We start from the raw sequence: 19,864 nt of genomic DNA, 5'->3' as shown, positions 1-19,864 counted from the left end.
CATTAACTCCTTAATCGGGTAATATTAACTTAACATTTAACATTTTAAATTTTAATGAAAACTAATCTGGAGACGAAGAACTCCCGATCAGTAATGAAAACCGATGAAGAAAATATGTTGAATGGTAATAAAAAAAAAACCATATGCAAAATATAGAAAACCTTTGATTGGTAACGAAAAACCACACACACTGCTATACTTCTGGTTTCAGCATATAATACATGATGTTATTTTGCTATAGGCGTAAATTTCTGATACTTTTATTACCAAAAATTCAATGTGCTGCACACTGTCCCAACAAGGCGGTATTGAAAGCTGGTTTGGAGATTGGGAATCAAACATATTTTTTGCCATGAAATACGTAGTACATAACGATAAAAGTAATGAATTCGATCAAAACGCTCTATGTACAATAATTACTTCATCCTAGAAAATTAGACCCGGAATGATGTTTCGTTAACAAATTTTTTGTTGTCAATGATGCCCACGGCACGCTGAACCCCAGAGATGTTAGCCAACATGCGTTCCCATTGAAAGGATAGGCGATGCCAGTAGGGTGAGACAGCCGGTAAAAATTCAGAAAATGGTTGTTTTAGTGAAAACCATTCAAAAGAAATTCTCTCTAGCGTGATGAAAATCAATGCAAAATTTATATATACATGCAAAACAAAATGACGAGCAATTAGTGTTTTTGCTCTCCGCCAAATTATTACTACCAAGTACAGCACCAAGCGGAAAAAAATCTCTAAAGAGTATGGTACTGTGTAGCTGAAACCTCTTTTGTTAAATGGTAGGAAGAACTATTTTCATTAGTCATCGAAACCTTAGAGAGGGGTGGCTAATTTGTCTATCCATCATTTATTCAAAATAGCGTTCAATGTTTTTGTTCTTATTTCGGTAAATTTATTAATTTATCTGAAGCTTCGTAGGTATCTACTTGCTGTTATTCGACATATGCCATACAAACACAAAAAGGCTTGATCAAAATTAGCTAATTGCAAGTTTTTTGTCTGGAAAAGTTAAATACCGATAAATCAGCATTTACTACATACGACCCCATGGCCAAAAATAAACAGTTGAGTATACCACCCAAAAAGCGGGTACCAAAAATGTTTTTTAGTAGAATCACATTGTACCACGGATGATAGGTGTTTCACCCTCCTGTGGAAACCATTTGTATTCATTCAGCTCAAAGTTGTTAAGTCCGTGGTGCGCTGAATGTCGATGTTTCAGATATTGTTGAAATTCACTCGATGATCTCTTGTTAGTAAGGTGTTCTCTGGTCAAGCCGTACCCAACAAGAAATTTCAGATGAACAAGCTAGTTATTTGGCAGAAGAATACTATTTTGGCCAAATAAGTGCTTTACTCGCTTTTAAAGTTAGCTGGGTAGACCGACAAAGTATTTTCGGACAAAAGTATGTTTCACGTTCCAAACGTCAAAAGATTTTGTTTTCTCATCAGGTATCATGAAAGCTTGGAATTAAAAGGCTGATAGTAGAAATACTAGATTTAGATGTAGGTGGAGCCGCCATCTTGTTTCCGATCGGAACGTCAAAAGGGGTTGCAATCCGGCTTCTTGTCATTTTTCATGCGCAATAAGTAAACTTAAAGTTCGACAGTTTTTCACTTTTTTGTTCTCTGGTTATAGGATTGCTAGCTGATAATTGACAAAGACTTTTATACATTAGTGAGGATGACATTGTCTATGAATTAATAGAACGTGCCTGTGCTTGTCATGTGCAGCGTGAAATATAGTAAATCGGCCAAACATTGGCATTAGATGCCTGACTTGCTTGAAAAGGAATGATGTCCAGACAAAGAATGCTCTGAAATTTTCAAGTTCAACACATCGCATGGGTCATTTCTACCAGGCGAATGGCTTGAAATAAGAACAGCAATATAGAACTACGAGAATAAAATATCGGATTCTTTGATTAAAGGATAATTATTGAGTTGCCTTTAGAAACGCAAAAAGATCCTCAATAAGCGCTTATAAATCCTAGATTTTAATTAATCAATGATTGAAGAATAAAATAGGAAGAGATGAGTAAATATCTACTGCACTTCGCGAGAATTTTTTTTCAACATTTGGTAATAGTGTTAGGGTAAATGTTCCATTTTGAACCCCTAGAGGAAGTGCTCACCGACATCTGCTTATATGTATAAAATGACACGTTTGATATAGACGAAAATCACACCATTTCAAAGATGGAAGTCTCATTTATGAAATAGAAATTTGAAATTGGCATCAAGTGTTGATAAATCGCTGAGAATTGTAACTTTCTGAATTGAAAATATTCTTCGTTTTGGACAGTGCAACATATTTTGGACCCCCAAATGTACACATTTTGGACACCCCCAATTTAGTCTATTCAAAGTCGAATTTCTAATTGACGCTGGTCAATTTAACCAGAGCAAAGTCTTATTTTTCAATTGGCATGCATCAATGAGACGATTCCTGCGTTTTAGGTTCACAATTTCGACAAAAACTGTTTGTGTGCGTTCTGTGATTTTCAGTGATGTATACTTTGAAGCGTAACGCATTGTAACGCTCGCCTTCTTGAACAAACTAATTTCCTCGAAATTTCATCTCAATATCGCTATTTTCGCACGGGAAACCAGTGAAACAGATGCTGAACAATATTGTTTTCCTGAAGCCAATGGGGGAATTAGCAGCGGCATTGATTTTAGTTCAGAAATCAAGAGAATGTCACCAGGAGGGAAGAAAATGGGGTCCAAATCAAGTTGGTTGCCCTACATATGTTCATAAATTGAACCGAGGATATTTTTTTTATAGAGGAGAAGGAGGATGTGAGGTGCATACCAGTCTTATTACGTCAGTTTCCTTACCCATGGGGATATGACACAAAGTCAGTTCTATTTCTGTTGGTATCACTGACTGTCGCAAGTCGATCGCGAACAACCCGAGGATAACCATGTCGCCGGCCGGCTTCGTCCGACCCGGCATCGTCAGTGAGCGCAAGCGACGCGTCCCGACCAGTCATAGCCATTCGGAGCGCAAATAACGAATTGTAATTTGTAGAATATTCACAGCTACAGCGTCAATACACCTGTAGCGACCCTAAACGCCATGCAATAATCATCATTTTTCTTCTATATTTAAAGTATGTCATATAAACGAACAAAAGGAAAGATTGGACAGGTTGGAACCTGTCCATTTATGTTTATCAAATAGCAACCGCTGTTGAAAATAAACAACGGATATTTAAGTATAAGCAAAACTTGGCGAATAAGCTGGCCTAGAAATAGTAGCTGACTCAATTGTTAAATAATTGTTTATTTAGAGAGTACGAATGCTCTCGGAGCAGAATGTCACATGAGAGTAAATGTAGGTAGCATGCAACATTCTGCAACATTATTGAAAATGAGAGAAAAATTGTAAACAATAGCCAGTAATTATAAATAACGTTTTTGTAAATAAAGAAGAGAGTCGGATTTTGGACTTGGAGTTAGCAAGTCACATCAGAATTGTTCAAGTGTTTTATTTTTCAAATTGTGATGACTGTTTTCCCGAAAACTAACCGCTCGAGTTCGTGCAATTGGTGACAGCGGTAACCGCTAAAATTTGGCAATGGAAACGCCGTTTCGAACTGTCTAGTAGTTATAAAAAAATCAAGAAGACAGAATGGTTTAATTTCAAAGTGAAAAAGTTCAAAAAAAACTTAGTGAAATGAAATTCACATCCAAAATGTGTAAAAAGTGAAGAAAATGATTGTGCACATCAGAATAAAAACTTTAAATGTGCGAAAAAAGACAAAAAAATCAGCCATAATGAACAAAAAACTCGGACAAATTAATTAAATTCCCTGGAGCATCGGAGCAGTAAAAAAAAAATGTGGTATAGGTGAGTACATGAATTTCGGGCATTTCGAAGCATTTACATGTAATAATAAATAAAACATTTTTATTTATAAATACCATAATACAAGTATCCTCAACACATTATTTACTACTAAATACTCACACTCAATAGATGCCAAGCCCAGAGTATCCGATTGAAAGTTGGTATTAAGTCCAGGACTAAAATTGAAAGGTGAAATTATTTACACGATACAGAGATGTTATACTCACCTATCACGGATACTTGGTTACCGCACAACAGGAAACACTGCGGTAAAGCACTAGAATTTGTCCACGATTAAACGGTCTCTGTTCGTTTTCGCATAACTCGAAGACGTCTTGATGGATTTTCCGGTGAAAACTAAAATTAAGATACCCATGGCATTCACATATGTTCACCTGCAATAAATTAATTATCACTATATATTTACCTTCCACGACGATGTTCTACACTGGACACTGGATGACACACTTTTTTTCGGTAACTCTCTCGGCACTGTTTTCAATACGACCCGCGAACGAACTGAACGAACGACCCGCGAACGAACTGAACGAACGACCCGCGAACGGACTGAGTACATTTTGATGCGTCGGCAATTAGTCGTCCAAACCGCGGACGAGCAGATAGGCGCACGGTAATGGGCGCGTTTCCAATGCAATGCATTGGATATGATTACACGTCTACGTACGGGAGCTTTTGATTTGAATGAAATAATGTATGCAACAGCAGTACAGTAATTGCCAGCAATATGCGTTCGCAGGATTTGTGTTCTTACAAACAAGTTTATTCAATTTAACACCTCAATGTCACAATTAATTGATTCTTGATTAAATACTTTGGTGAAAGTTCGGTACAAAACGGAAGGAAAAATGGAGTTTTCACAAATAACAGCACTCCAATGTATACCCGTATATGATGGAAATCCAGAAGAGCTGGAACCATTCATTTTACAATTGGAATTATTTGCATCTCAGTTAGAAAGACACGATCAAACTCCGCTATTGAATGTTATATGGATGAAATTGAAAGGTAAGGCTCTTCGAAAAATTTCGAATTTAATTGCCCCTACTTGGACAGAAGTGAAAGCTAATTTACAACGAGAATTTAAGTTTCAGAAAAGCATTAGTGCTCTCATGAAAGATATTGAAACACTTTTACAGAAACCAAACGAATCGTTTGATGAATATAAAGCGAGAGGAGAAGAATTGTATAAATGGATAGAAAATGAAGGGCCGTTTGGGTTATCATCTTTGCGAAAACACTTCTTAGGGGGACTTCGAAACAAGGATCTAGCCCATGCAGGAATATTCCAGAGAAAAAAATCATTTCCAGAGTTACTTATCTGGCTAAAAAACGAGTGGGACGATAGAAATGAAATTGAAGAGATCAACGTAAGAGTGGAAATATTGAACAAGGCTATGGAAGACAATCTCAATCAAATCTCTAACGAGGGTAATAGAAAAAACTTGAATGGTGAAGAATGTCAAAATGTTTTTTCACACGCATATGTTCAAAGGACTACATCTAACACGAAACAAAAAAACTGATCAATGGGGGTTTCGAATATCGCGTCCGAACACCCCGACAAATAGATAATAAACCAATTAGACGCTATAACACTAATATTGCAAAATATAATAATGTGGATAATAATAACAATAAATTTAAAGTTTATAGGAAAATTCCAATAATTCACATTCAAATAAGATGGAAGAAAACTCCTCTACAGGTATGCACAAGCTTAATATTTGTATTCCGGCACATGAAAGGGTGCCAATTATACGTACGAGCGATAATCAATTTTTATTGGCCCTCAAAGCAATGGGCAATCCCAATCGTAAAATGAAGTTTTTGATAGATACTGGTGCTTGTTGTAACTTAATGAGATGGGACGTAGCTGCTAATATGGGGAAAACTGAAGTAAATTTGTCCGACAAATTAAATATGACTGGATTCAATTCAACGCAAACGTTCACATTAGGATCAGTAGAAATAAATATGATAATGGGGAATTCGCAATATAAAATTAAATTCCATTTAATAAAAGAATTATGTGTACCGGGAATTATAGGAGCAGAATTTCTTAAGCAACATACATTATATATTGATCAGCAATTTGCGTATATCATTTTGCGCAAACCAGATATTATTGTGAACACTACTAAAAATAAAAGGAGAATAAATGGCGTCAATTCATTAGCTGGAAAAATCAGTGAAGGAAACACAAGTAATCGGAATTACGTATTATTTAGTGACATGGCTTGTCAAACAGAGACAACAGATAACGAAGATTTTGCATTTAAAGAAGCTGAACATATTATTGACAAAGGATGTCGAACAAATAATCAAACTATTGATACAGGTCATTTTCCTAAGGATACTTATATGAAACAACATACGGATTTAAATTGTTTTGCAGAAAATAATTATGACAAACAGGAACAAACCAACCAACTCGAAGACAATTATTCGCTTAAGGTTCAAGAAAACCAGGAATTAAACGAAATGAAAAATGAAGGTATTAGATACCCCATAGAATTTACCTACGATCATCGATTCTGTTTGGAACTTGCCACACTTGAAAATCCAAACGAATTAACAAAATATCTTTTAGACACTGGGGCTCAAATGAATATAATCAGCGCCAAAAGAGCAATCAGAGTAGGGGCAAAATCCATAAATACGAAAGATCAAATGACAGTTCAAGGAGTGACTAAAATTCGATTTTATCAATAGGATCTATTTGGATACATTTGAAGATTGGAGAGAAAATATTTCCCACAAAATTTTATGTGGTTAAAATCTGACTGTCCCAGCAATAATTGGAGCGAATTTTATCAAAAACACGTTCATGCCATTGAAGATAATTTTAAAATTGGAATTTTCAAAACTAATGCAGAGGGTAAGAAGCCATATATGGAAAATAATCGAATACGATGGAACATAGTAGACTACGTCTTAAGGGATATTGAAGACCAAGACAGTTTAAAGAAACATGTTGATGAAAATGAAGAAGAACCAGAGGAACCAGATCCAGATGATATATACACAGACGAAGAAGAATACTTTGCGAATACTATTGTAAATGACGACCTTGCCAAACTTAACAGAAAAATGGGAGAAGTTTTTACATCAGAGGCTATGGTAGATGAACCATCCGAGGAAATTTATGGGTTCGAAAATTTAGATCAAAAACTGGATTGCAGCCTTGTAGAAAACAACATTCATGAACAATTGCACGGAAATATTAGAACAAGTGAATTAATGAAATTACTAGAAATGAAACATTTGAAAACAGATGATTTTCATACAATGGCCCAAATTATGGTTAATTACCAAGATGTGTTTTTGCTCCAAGGAGATCACCTTACAGTAACTAATGCGGCTGTTCATGAGATCGAGACTACAACTAATGTTCCAATCAACAAACGACAATATCGATTCCCAGAGAAAACCAAAATTCAAATCAATAAAGAGATAGAGGAAATGGAGCGGCAAGGGATCATTAGACCGAGTAAAAGTCCATGGAATGCACCAGTCTTGTGTATTCCGAAGAAAGACTTGGATACAGACGGCAATAAGAAATATCGCATTGTAGTAGACTTCAGAGCTCTAAATCTTATCACAAAACCTTTTGTATACCCAATTCCATAATTGACGAAATTTTAGATAGCCTTGGTGATAGCAAATACTTTTCAACAATCGATTTGAAATCAGGATTTTATCAGGTTGCTATTCATCCGAAAGACGCTCCAAAAACAGCTTTCTCCACCCCAACAGGACATTTCGAATTTACGAGAATGCCTATGGGACTCAGAAATAGCCCATCAACATTTCAAAGATTGATGAACACTGTGTTATACGAACTAAGAGGCATAAAAGCATTCGTTTATTTAGATGACATAATAGTTTCAGGAAGTACAATTGAAGAACACAACAAAAACTTGTCAAAGGTATTGGGGGCCCTTCGTAAGCATAATTTGAAAATTGAACCATCAAAATGCCAAATTTTAAGGACAGAATTTAAATTTTTGGGACACATCGTGAATAAAAGCGGAATTCATCCTGTAACGGACAATATAACAGCAATTCAGAAAATGCCAACACCAAAAACAGTAAAAGATGTTCGTTCGTTTCTAGGAACAGTTAATTTCTATGGAAAATTCATACCAAGAATAGCCGAAATACGAAAACCATTAAATGATTTACTCAGGAAAAACGTAAAGTTTAATTGGACCAACGAATGCCAACAAGCATTTACAAAACTGAAAAACTTTCTAACTTCAGATACCTTATTAGTAAGGCCGAATTACAATGATACATTTGTTTTAACTACAGACGCTAGTGATTATGCGATCGGAGCAGTACTTTCAAATGAAAAATCTATAAACAGACCTATTGCATTCGCCAGTAGGAGTCTTGTTGGCGCTGAACGTAAATATCATACAATTGAGAAGGAATTACTTGCAATCGTATGGGCGGTAAACTATTTTAAACATTATATTTATCAACAGCGGTTTATAGTCTACACTGATCATAGACCACTGATTTCGCTATGGCACTTGAAGGAAACCTCTCCAACCTTGATCAGATTAAGATTGAAATTGCAGGGATTGGAAATTGATATTCGATACAAACAAGGAAAGGATAACGTTGTAGCGGACTTCTTATCTAGACTGCAGCAGCCGGATAATGAGAAGGAAAGTAGCCCAAACCATATTGCAGTCGTTACCAGACGACAAAGAAGGCAAATACAACAGCAAGAAAAGGAAAAGACCAATCATGACAATGCAAACACAAAAGCCTTCAATGGAAAAACGAGTAAAAATTGGAGCGCAGATATGGATGGACTGGATAACATTGATTTAAGCTTCAACATAGATGACGATCAATGTCATGAGAATGTATACGAAGAATTTGAAAACGCTGAACGAGATGGTAAAATTGATTTCAAATTTTGAACTTTTCTAAAGAAAGAATTCCAGAAAATAAAATTGATGCAACGTTTGTTATTCTTAACAGCAGATCAGCATACAAAGAGTTGAGCGAATTGGCTAAGCTGCCTCATGGGCTGAAAGATTATTTGAATGGAAACATATTTTCAATACCAGATCACAAAATGTGGGGCATTATATTGAACGGAACCAAGCAATCAAAAGAAGACCCGAAAACATTATTTCAGGAATTGACGAATGGATTTAGCAAACATCCAGTATTCGCAAATGAAGCGAAAAATATTCAAATAATTTCGTTTAGAAACCTCCAAGCTCCTATATATGCAAACATGCTACGATTTATTGCAGAAAAATTAAATAAGAAATTCACGTTGTTTGCCCCAAACAAAGAGAGGATGTGGGTGCCACATGAAGAAAGAGATACAGTACTTAAGGAATTTCACGACTGCCCATTGGGTGGACATGTTGGGGTAAACGTATGTTTCAGCGGATAAGCCCAATGTTCATATGGGAAAATATGCGAAAAGATATTGAAAACTATGTCAAGCAGTGTGACTCTTGCCAAAAGAACAAAATTAGTGCCTCAAACAAAATTCCAATGAAGATTACCACTACATCTACTGAACCATTCGATAAAATATTTATGGATATTGTAGTACTACCTGAATCTAATAATGGCAACAAATATGGCCTGGTCATACAGGATGACTTAACCAGATATCTAACAGTTGCGGCAATGGAAAATCAAGAAAGCGAAACTGTAGCGAAAACTTTCGGCATCAAAATTTGGAACACCCAAGGAACTAGTAACAGATCAAGGTGCAAATTTCGTGAGCAACCTCATGAAAAATGTTTGTAAAGTTTTAAAATAAAAAGATAACAACAACAGCATATCATCCTCAGGCAAATCTTGTGGAACGATCCAACAGAGAATTAAAAATTTACTTACGCCAATTTATAGGAGGAGATCCACAAACCTGGGATAAGCTTTTACCCCATTTTACATTCCAGTATAACACTACAATTAATTCATCGACTGGTTTCACGCCTTTCGAATTACTCTATGGCAGAAAAGCAAGAATTCCTAATTCAATATACAGAATGAGAGATATGGAATTTACCTATGGAGACTATTCCAACGAATTGAAAGTCACTCTAAAATGTATTCACGACACGGCTAGAGAAAACTTGATAGTATCGAAGGAGAAACGGAAGGAATATTTCGACAAAACAGCAAAAGATTGGCAACCAATGTGGGGAGAGATGGTTTTAGTGAAAGCCAACCCCACAGGTACAGGACAGAAATTGCAATCTTTATGGAGAGGTCCATATGAAGTAGTTAGTCTTCCAAGTGCGCAAACTACAATAATCAAAAACGGGAAAAGACTTGAAAAAGTGCATAATAACAGACTAAAGAAATACAACGACTGAAAAGTAAAGCTTAGTATCGAGCATGGTGAGTCTACATAGTAGGCTTAAGGATTATCATTATAAAGATTAGCATAAGTAATGTAAATAGATAGAACATAGTTAGTTAAAATAAGTTTTAAACTTAGTTAGAATAAGTATTGATTTAAGTTCTGTACTGTTCTGTAATATATTATATATTGACTTAGACTATTTTTGATATCTTTACATTTTAATTTACATTATACAAGTTATATATACAATCAATAAGTACGATTTAGCAAATAAATATAACTATAATAAATTTAAAACAATATGAAACCTAGTTAAGCGCATAACTATTATAATTGGAGACAAACTAAAATATTAGCAAGCATGATGAAAAAAAAAACATTTATTTAAATAGTATACAAAATAGTCAATAAATTCAACTAAAATAAGTTCAAAGAATGCAATGATTTCATTTGTAAGGCGTATATTATATGTTTTAATACAACGGATGAAGAAGGTAACTAGCATAAACAGTATAGTCAACGCATTAATATTTAAATTTAACGAACCTACATTTACAAGTATAACAACAGCATTGCCGGAAAGCTGTGTAACACGAATCAACTATTACTTCTATTAAAGCTTGTAAAAGCTATGGGGAAAATTATGGGAAAACACAAAACATTAACACGAACGAGAATATAAATGGGACACCCGCTGGGGTCTAAAACAGGGGCACTATGGGAGAAAAAAAAAGAATGATAAATCCAATACGGATGAAAATGGGTAACCTGCTGGGGTCTAAAACAGAACAACTATGGGAAAATATGAAAGAGGGATAATGAGGGAAAATAAAAAGGCAACATGTAATGGGATATAAAATATATATTGTTGAACAGCTGAAATATAAAATGGTATGGAAAAAGAATTTCTATGAAAAGTTTAATTGATTCGTTGCGAGAAAAATTAAAATGCAAAGATAAAACAGTAATTTAAACAGAATGATTTATTACAAACGTATTTACAACTGATGATAAGTGAGAAAGCATTTTAAAAAGATAATGGATGGCCATCCAGAATGAAACAGATAATGATATATGTAAGAATATGAGATCAACTTGAAGATAAATCAGGTAATATAAATATCAAAATTATTATATGAAAGACATATGCTAAAAAAAAGGGAAATATGAGGAACTAGAAGTTGAATACAGGTATGAGAAGACAACAAGTAAAGTTAAAAAAAAATATATATGTAATATGGAAGAAGCCGAATAAATTATAATCGATGGAAATTCGTAAAGTTTGTAAGTATAACGGAAATGTAAAAATATGATTCTAGAAGAACGATATATGAAAGTGATTTTTTTTAAAACTAATTAATATGAGTATGAGAAACTAGTTTTGGGTACCGAGAGAGATTTGCGCGATGGAATCTCTTGTATTAAACATATCATAAAGAAGGAATATGTGACAGAGTATGACAACAAATGAAAAATAATGTTTGAGTGCTTGATAGTATGAAGGTGAACAGTTATTTGAATGGAGAAGAGGAGACGTCCTCGGAATGTGTGAATATGGAACTTGTTGTATGAATGATTGATTAAATATGTAACAAATAGTGACTGAGAAAATGAACAAAACGAAAATCATTAAATATGTGAGAAGAGACAATGTGGTTAAAATGGGGATAAAAAAAAATTCAAAGTGGAGCGAATCTAAGTGAAATCTAGGGAAAATCAATATCAAATTGAATTAAAAAAAGGGCATTAGACAATTGAAAAATTTGAGAATTGAAAAAAAAAAGGTAAAACAAATAAATGGGAAGGTAATCATGGTTATACTAAATAACATTTTTTAAATTACTATAGTAAGACTCGTGAAAAGAAAGAGAATTCGGAAATGATTAATATTATTATAATTATCGAGGTATTACAAACAAGCTGGGTTACTGTTAAATTAACAGAATCTGAGAATTTTGCTTTTTGTTAAATTATCGCCTAAATATGAAATATGAACTAAACACGAGGTCTAAGTCTCATTTCAGAAACACGCCAAAAGCCAGAAACGGTGGAGGGGAGCAGTTGCAGCAATTAACCATCAAGGCCAACCTAAACAAAAACCAATAAGGTATAATATGGAATATGTGGCAGAAAGTATTTTGCCGAAAATTATATTATCTTTAGTTATATCTGTACAAAAACCTGCAGAATACATTCTTTGCTTCAACTCAATTTTTTTTTCCCGGGGGATAATTCAGCGAGAATAACATAATCAGATGAAGAAATACAATCAATTATTTTTTTTATTATCGAACGATAAATTTTAAAGGAGGCAAGCCCCATAAGTAGAATCAAATTCATAAAAAATGTAGCATAGCATTGAAGATGTAATCATTATCCGGTAATCAGTAAAGTTAAAAAAAAAAAAAAAACAAAAACAGTGTAGAGTAGTAAAATACAGTAAAATAGTTCACAATTATTTTCCAAATGTAAATGTGCACAATAACTTACTCGAGAGGCAAACGGGCGAGAGAACATCCAGCGAAGACGAACAGACAACATCCGATGGCGAAGGAAGACATCGTGCATCGAGAAATACATACCAGAGTTAATTGGTATCACCAGAACGACAGGTCATACGGAAGGTTAAAGATAAAGAGTGTGGAGGTATCAAGACGGATTCAACGGGACGAAATCTTTGGAGGAACATCAGGAGTAGAAATTTTCGGAGGAACATCAGGAAAAGGTGAATTATACAAAGCGATATAAAAGAAGATTTAACCAGGCGGAATAACACAATAACTCCGAGATAAGCAAAAACAGGAAAACCATGAGGACTAAACTCCCACGGTAGAAGACAAGTTATGAAGAGGATCAACCCAAGGCGAAATATCAATCGAGCAAAACTTCATCAATAACAACTAATTTGCACCACACAACAAAAGATGCGAATGTCTCACAACAAAACTGAGCAGCGTATACACGGCAATTCACCACAACTTACGTATCAACGGCGAATCAACTGAAAACTATTGGAGATACACTATAATAGCTACACATTTTTGCAATAAGGCAAGCAGCAAATTCATGGACTACAACCAGAAGAAAGCAACATATAAATTCGGAGATGGCACGTCAAATTATTACTAGTGAACGGTACGATCAAATTTTACGCACCCAGCAAACGATAGACATCATATATCAAAAACTTCACCACGGAGATCCAATATAACGTTACAAGTTCAAACAACCAAACAACACACCAGGAGTATACCCTGCACTCGGAATCTGAAACCGACCAAGTGATCTACACGAGATATGATGAAGAAACGAGCATCAGCAAGCAGACGCTAGGCGAGTTAAGAAGGCATCATCAGGTAAGACACTCTCGAGGAAGTATATGTGTAGAGGGATTAAGCGAAAATATTACAAAAAAAGTTATAGCAAAATTAATTTGAGGAATCAGAAAATTGCACGAAAATAGTATCAAGGAATTTCAGATATACACTGCTTGAAAATTTGTATTTTTTAATGATCAGAGGACAACTTTTGAATATTTCATGAATATGTTTGAACTATAGCTTCAGGAGAACCGTAAAGTTTTGAAACGAAACCATCAACTATCCACTTGAAATGATAATTTACAATTCTAATTTCAAGCTCAGTGGGTTGGAAGAGATGTAGCGACCCTAAACGCCATGCAATAATCATCATTTTTCTTCTATATTTAAAGTATGTCATATAAACGAACAAAAGGAAAGATTGGACAGGTTGGAACCTGTCCATTTATGTTTATCAAATAGCAACCGCTGTTGAAAATAAACAACGGATATTTAAGTATAAGCAAAACTTGGCGAATAAGCTGGCCTAGAAATAGTAGCTGACTCAATTGTTAAATAATTGTTTATTTAGAGAGTACGAATGCTCTCGGAGCAGAATGTCACATGAGAGTAAATGTAGGTAGCATGCAACATTCTGCAACATTATTGAAAATGAGAGAAAAATTGTAAACAATAGCCAGTAATTATAAATAACGTTTTTGTAAATAAAGAGTCGAGAGTCGGATTTTGGACTTGGAGTTAGCAAGTCACATCAGAATTGTTCAAGTGTTTTATTTTTCAAATTGTGATGACTGTTTTTCCCGAAAACTAACCGCTCGAGTTCGTGCACACCTATGCCTGGCGTATTGTAGAGCTCCATAATCGTCCGTCTTGAGCGATGTTCCTCCAGTTTCCCCGAACGTTCCGGGTCCCCAGGTCCGATTCCACCGCGTGCAGCCAGCGTGTTCGTGGCCTTCCACGAAGTCGCCGGCCCCTATCTGGTTCTCTGTTGAATATTGTTTTCGCTATTCTTTCTTCCGACATTCACACTTGGTCAGCCCACTGAAGTATGTCGAATTTTATATGATTCGCCATATTTTCTTCTTGGTGTACTTTATACAGCTCATGATTCATGCGTCTTATATAGTTTCCCTCCGAGTATTGTACGCAACATTGTTCGCTCGAAAACCCCGAAAGCTCTCCGACGTCCACGCTTCTTGTACATAAAGGGCCACTGGTAGAATCAGAGCTTTGTATAGAGCAAATTTCGTTTCCGTCTGCATGTTGCGGGACCTAGGCTGGTTACGTATACGTAACCAGCCTAGGCCCTCTGGTGGTTGGCAGCGTTGGTGGTTCCGCAGCTTGACCATCGCCGACTATGTCCATCCTGCTCCTTAATACACCTTCATTTTCACCGTCCAACAAATCTTCGAAGTGCTCTTTCCACCTAGCTGCCACCATAGTCTTGTCTGTCAGAAAATTCCCCTCTCGGTCATTGCACATGGCGAGCACTGGCGCAGTCTTATGCCGCGCGCCATTGACAGTTGCGTAAAACCTCCGTATATCGTTTCTATCCATGTTCTCCTGCGCTTCAGCTATCACACTCTCTTCGTGTTGCCTTTTTTTACCTGCGGTGGATTCGTTTCTCTTCTGCCCGGGTACAAGCCATTAGTATTCGACTCCTTTCTCGTCCGTCACTCGCTGGTACTCCTCATCAAACCAACCATTTTGTTGGTGTCGCTGTACAATGCCTAACACTTCCTCCGCTGTTGTAGTCGCAGGTTTGTGGATATTTTCCCACAATCTGTTGACGTCACCAGATCCGGTGGCATCTCCTATCCGCTCGTTCAGCTTCTGGTGGTACTGTCCAGCAACTCTTTCAACTGACAAGCGTTGGATATTGAAACGCATCGTTCTGTTATTTCGTGAATTCGTGACGGCGGAGAGTCGCGCCCGAATTTTTGCAACTACAAGGTAGTGATCCGAGTCAATGTTCGGACCTCTGAAGGGCCTTACATCTATAACATCCGAGAAATGTCCGTCTGTGGTCGTGGTCTATCTGTGAGCAAGTGTCTCTACTCGGATGTTGCCAGGTGTGTTTGCGGATATTCTTACGTGCGAAGAAGGTACTGCTGATTGCCATTCCTCTAGCAGCAGCAAAGGTTACAAGTCGCAGACTATTATCGTTGGTAGCGGAATGAAGGCTTTCCGTACCAATGACAGAGTGAAAGAAACTTCCTCTTCCGATCTGCGTATTTGCATCCCCGATGACAATCTTTACATCGTGTGTTGGGCACTCTCCATAGGCTTTATCAAGACTTTCATAGAACTCATCATGGGACATAGATGCTGATCAGGCTATAGTTGAAGAATCAACCCTTCATTATCAGTACGCAAATGTGGTCGCCTATCTGCTTACACTGGATAACACGCTTCATCTGCTTCCCGATCACCATGAAGCTAACTCCTCGGCCTGTTCTGTCACCGGAGCTATAGTAGATGTGGTACTTGAATGAAGTGTTTGTGATGGGATCCACCGCCCGGAATTCACGTTCCCCAGAAGCCCAACACGTGCGGGTTCATGCAAAGTTCTCACGTTCCAAGATCCGACTTTTCAATCGTTGTCCTTTATTCGTTGTCGGGTCTGTTGCCGTTCAATCAATCCGTTTGCTCTACTTTTGCCTTTCTTGGTAACTGTAGAATCTTCTGTAGGCTACCTTACCAGGGCTGCGCTACCTACATCGCGTTGAAGGGGCTGCCTTCTCTATGCTGACACGATGCAGCGTGATGTGCACAGTTTAGTTTAGAGTCCCTCGCTGGCACTCGGACGATGATCAGCCGCCCCTAACATGGAGGACAGACGCTCGATCAGATTTGCACCTCCGGAGAGGAGCAAATCCCCCTTCCCTGTCAGCATACGACCATAGTTCCCACCGGGGTTGGTTACCCGATCTTCCGTAAGGTTGCTCGAATCCCGGCCAGGGCCACGAGGAGGTAGGGATAGGAGTTGTTGGGTAAGATTCTAAGGACCGCGGAATGGGGTCTATTTTATTCCATCATTCATATTCGAAGTACCAATAGTACGCTTTAACCAGCATTTGCAGGACGGATACATTGTATAAAAAAGCAAAGGATACCATCGGGTAAATCTAGTGCCAAATGCATTTGCAATGAACTCGTCATATAGAGATTAGTTCACTTTTTCACCGCTCAAACGTGAAAATGTACTCATGAACATGCACTTATTTGTTTATTTGTTTATTTATAAATTCATCTGACATTCAACAGTGTTAATGAATAACATGAATATTAGCTTAAATTAGGTTCTGTCGTTTTAATCGATTCACAAACTGGGATGTGGAAACTCCGAAATCGAATGCAGCTTCAATCGATGAAAACAAACGAATCATGGTACATATGGGCTGGTTATAACCAAATAGAGTGCGATGAAATCCAGTGTGCAGCAATGTCCGCTGTCTCAGCATTCTTCCAGGTACGCGGAATCCAATCAACAAAAGGAGATGGGAGCAATCGATTTATCCGTTCAGCAACTTTACAATAAACGTAGCCTGCTGAATTTTCCGTCGCCGATCCAAGGTATCAAGACCAAGCAATTGGCATCGTTCGTGCTAGGCAGGGAAATTGGCGGGGTCCCGCCACGGAAGATGTCTCAATGCGAGCCTGATGAATCGTTTTTGGATAAGGTACACCGGGGCAAGTTGAAATGCGTGGTTAGTTGAAACAGAAGCTGTAATTTAGATCTGAAATGACCGAATGCCCTGCTCATTTTTTTCAACAAACTACTCCCCTAAGCGCACCTTCTGACTGCCATTCCCGGAAGATTGCAGCTATTAGAAGCAATTCCTGCCATTGTTTATTTTCCACTCTTTGCAAAATCTAAACCAACTATTTAACATGCCAATGAAAGAGGTCTCAAAATGAGGTTTGGAATAGTTTCTTCTTAAAATTTGCATGGTAGGCAATCATCCAATGTTGAATAAGCATAATGATTATGAAAAATCAATGAAAAATCCATTTTAATTTTTGAAAGATGGCCATTTGAAATTGGTCCGCTTATTTAACCCATCGGGGCAAATAGAAATGCGTGGTGTGGGGCAAGTTGAAACAACGATTCAAAACGTCATCCTCGCAATTTAAAGTAATATTTTTTTTCCAGAATTCAACATGGTCCGTAAATACATTCGGAGAACATAAATTTATGAAAAGGTCCAAACTTCTGAAAATAAATTTAATAAATTTCCGCCCATCCCGTCATGAATGCCCTCCTACAATCTTTACTAAAGAATAGGATGAAAACGGTCATGGTTAAACTGCATGGTCTAGTTTTGAGATTCTTAATCAACTTCTCCTCGTAGTGAGCACTGGCACTCAAAAATATAAAACATAGAGCATGTAAACATTTCAGTAACTCCACCATTCACTTCCCCAGTCCCCTCTTTCTCTAATCGAGGAGTTTATGAGAGATACGCTGGTTAATTAATGTGAATTTATGGAGAAGCCACAACCGAATTAATTAGGCACACAATTCATGTGACAAGCAAGAGTCCTGCGAAACGCGGGACGCCTATATGGATTGCGTCACCGGCTTGGAAGTGGATCCTCCAAAAGTACATTTCGCATGGATTTTGGCCCAAAAACCATTGGAAAAATGTTTATAAGGCTTTATGAATTGTAATAAAATTGTAAAACGAAGTTGAAAAATGCAGACCTCTGGTCACATTACACACAATTCAAGTGAACCAAATAATGAACCATCCTAAATAGTAATCTGAGTGGTCACCAGTAGGACGTAATCAATCTGCACGCAAAAAATCTGAGAGTAAATATCAAGATGAGACAACACAAATGGGATTTGATTTTCAAATTTCTAGAACAAAGCCTACTATTTTATCAATTTTTCTTAAACAGGAGACAATTTTGAGCTAATTTCTGAAAGAAAATAGAAACCGTCAAAAATTTACATGGGACTCTTTTGTGAATACTGGCAGTAAAGTCACTTTTACATCCTCGTGCATCTAGAGTCTTACTGAGTACATACATATATTTTGTTTATAATACGGCGAAATTTACTTATGGCTTATTGCGCAGTGTTTCAACTTGCCCCGATACGCGGGGCAAGTTGAAACGATGCATATAAAAATATAATTTAAGTTTACAAAATATCCATAAAAAGGTTAGGTAAAGTTGCTTATTTTTTATGTATAATATTTGTCCCGAACTATCAAACACCGCAAACGGATTAAAAATTTATCAAAGGATGATTTTTTTACAGCACTTCAAATTTCAACTTTGAAAAAACCGTTTCAACTTGCCCCGGTGTACCTTACGCTCGATTCTCAGATTCAATGTTACGTCGTTTGGCGCCCATACAATGGATGTGCTTTCGAGAATTGGCCTTACAAGGGAGCAATACAGAGTCTTTAGAAAATGTGGATCAGTGAATTCCTTTGCAGTTTTAGTCACAAAGCTAAGTTGACGATTGGCTTTGGAAATGATCGACGCATAATGGGAGTGAAAACTGAGCTTTGAATCCAATACAACGCCAAGATCTGTTATGTGGTCCACCCTCTTGAGGCAGCAGTTATCGATGTAGTAATCAAATATTATCGAATCCTTAGAGCGATGGAAAGTCATCACAGCACATTTTGGAACGCTGATCACAGGCTTATTTTCTTGACACAAGAGAGCAAACATATTAATCAGCGTTTGTAGAAGAGAGTAGTTTTCAATACAGCGCACTACCATGTATATTTTCAGATCGTCAGCATAAATCAGCTTGCATCTAATTCCAAGAGAAGTTGCTACGTCGTTGAAAAATATGACAAACAGTAACGGTCCCAGATTGCTTCCTTGTGGGACACCTGAAGAACAGGTGATTTATTTATTTATTCAGACTAAGGCCGAAGTGGCCTGTGCGGTATATAAGAGTCTTCTCTTATTACGAGGGGAAGGGTGATCCAAAGTCACCAAATTTAGCGTTACGTAATTTTGAAAAGAACCCTAACGTCGTAATTACAGTCGAACGAAGCAAGGAAAATGTCGTTTAATTCTCTGACATTTTGGTAATACATCCAAGCACGAGCAACATCCTTACGGCTAGTAGACGCACATCCCGGTGACGACCCTAATTCCGTAGATGACTGACAAACAGCCATAAGCGTAGACGTTGAAAATCTGCGATCGGTCGAAAGTTGAGAAAGCGAATTAGTACTTACCTGCCCTCGGAGAGCTGTAGCCCCTTCCTTCGATCTCAAACACAGGACCGGGATGACTGCTGGACGCTGGCTGGCAAGGCTCGACTGTG

At 37.1% G+C, this 19,864-nt stretch overlaps 1 long non-coding RNA gene across 1 annotated transcript; it reads right to left on the bottom strand.

The window, feature by feature from the left end:
* Positions 1 to 3,889: 3,889 nt before the first annotated feature.
* On the bottom strand, positions 3,890 to 4,709 carry LOC134203454 (uncharacterized). Its single transcript, XR_009977606.1, has 3 exons — positions 4,295 to 4,709; positions 4,095 to 4,224; positions 3,890 to 4,043 (listed from the first exon to the last, which is right to left on the bottom strand). It is a non-coding gene; the product is annotated as an uncharacterized LOC134203454 (long non-coding RNA).
* Positions 4,710 to 19,864: the final 15,155 nt, after the last annotated feature.

Source organism: Armigeres subalbatus, unplaced genomic scaffold (genome assembly GCF_024139115.2).
Source record: "Armigeres subalbatus isolate Guangzhou_Male unplaced genomic scaffold, GZ_Asu_2 Contig1857, whole genome shotgun sequence".
Lineage (NCBI taxonomy): Eukaryota > Metazoa > Arthropoda > Insecta > Diptera > Culicidae > Armigeres > Armigeres subalbatus.
This window is presented reverse-complemented; position numbering and strand designations above follow the sequence as displayed.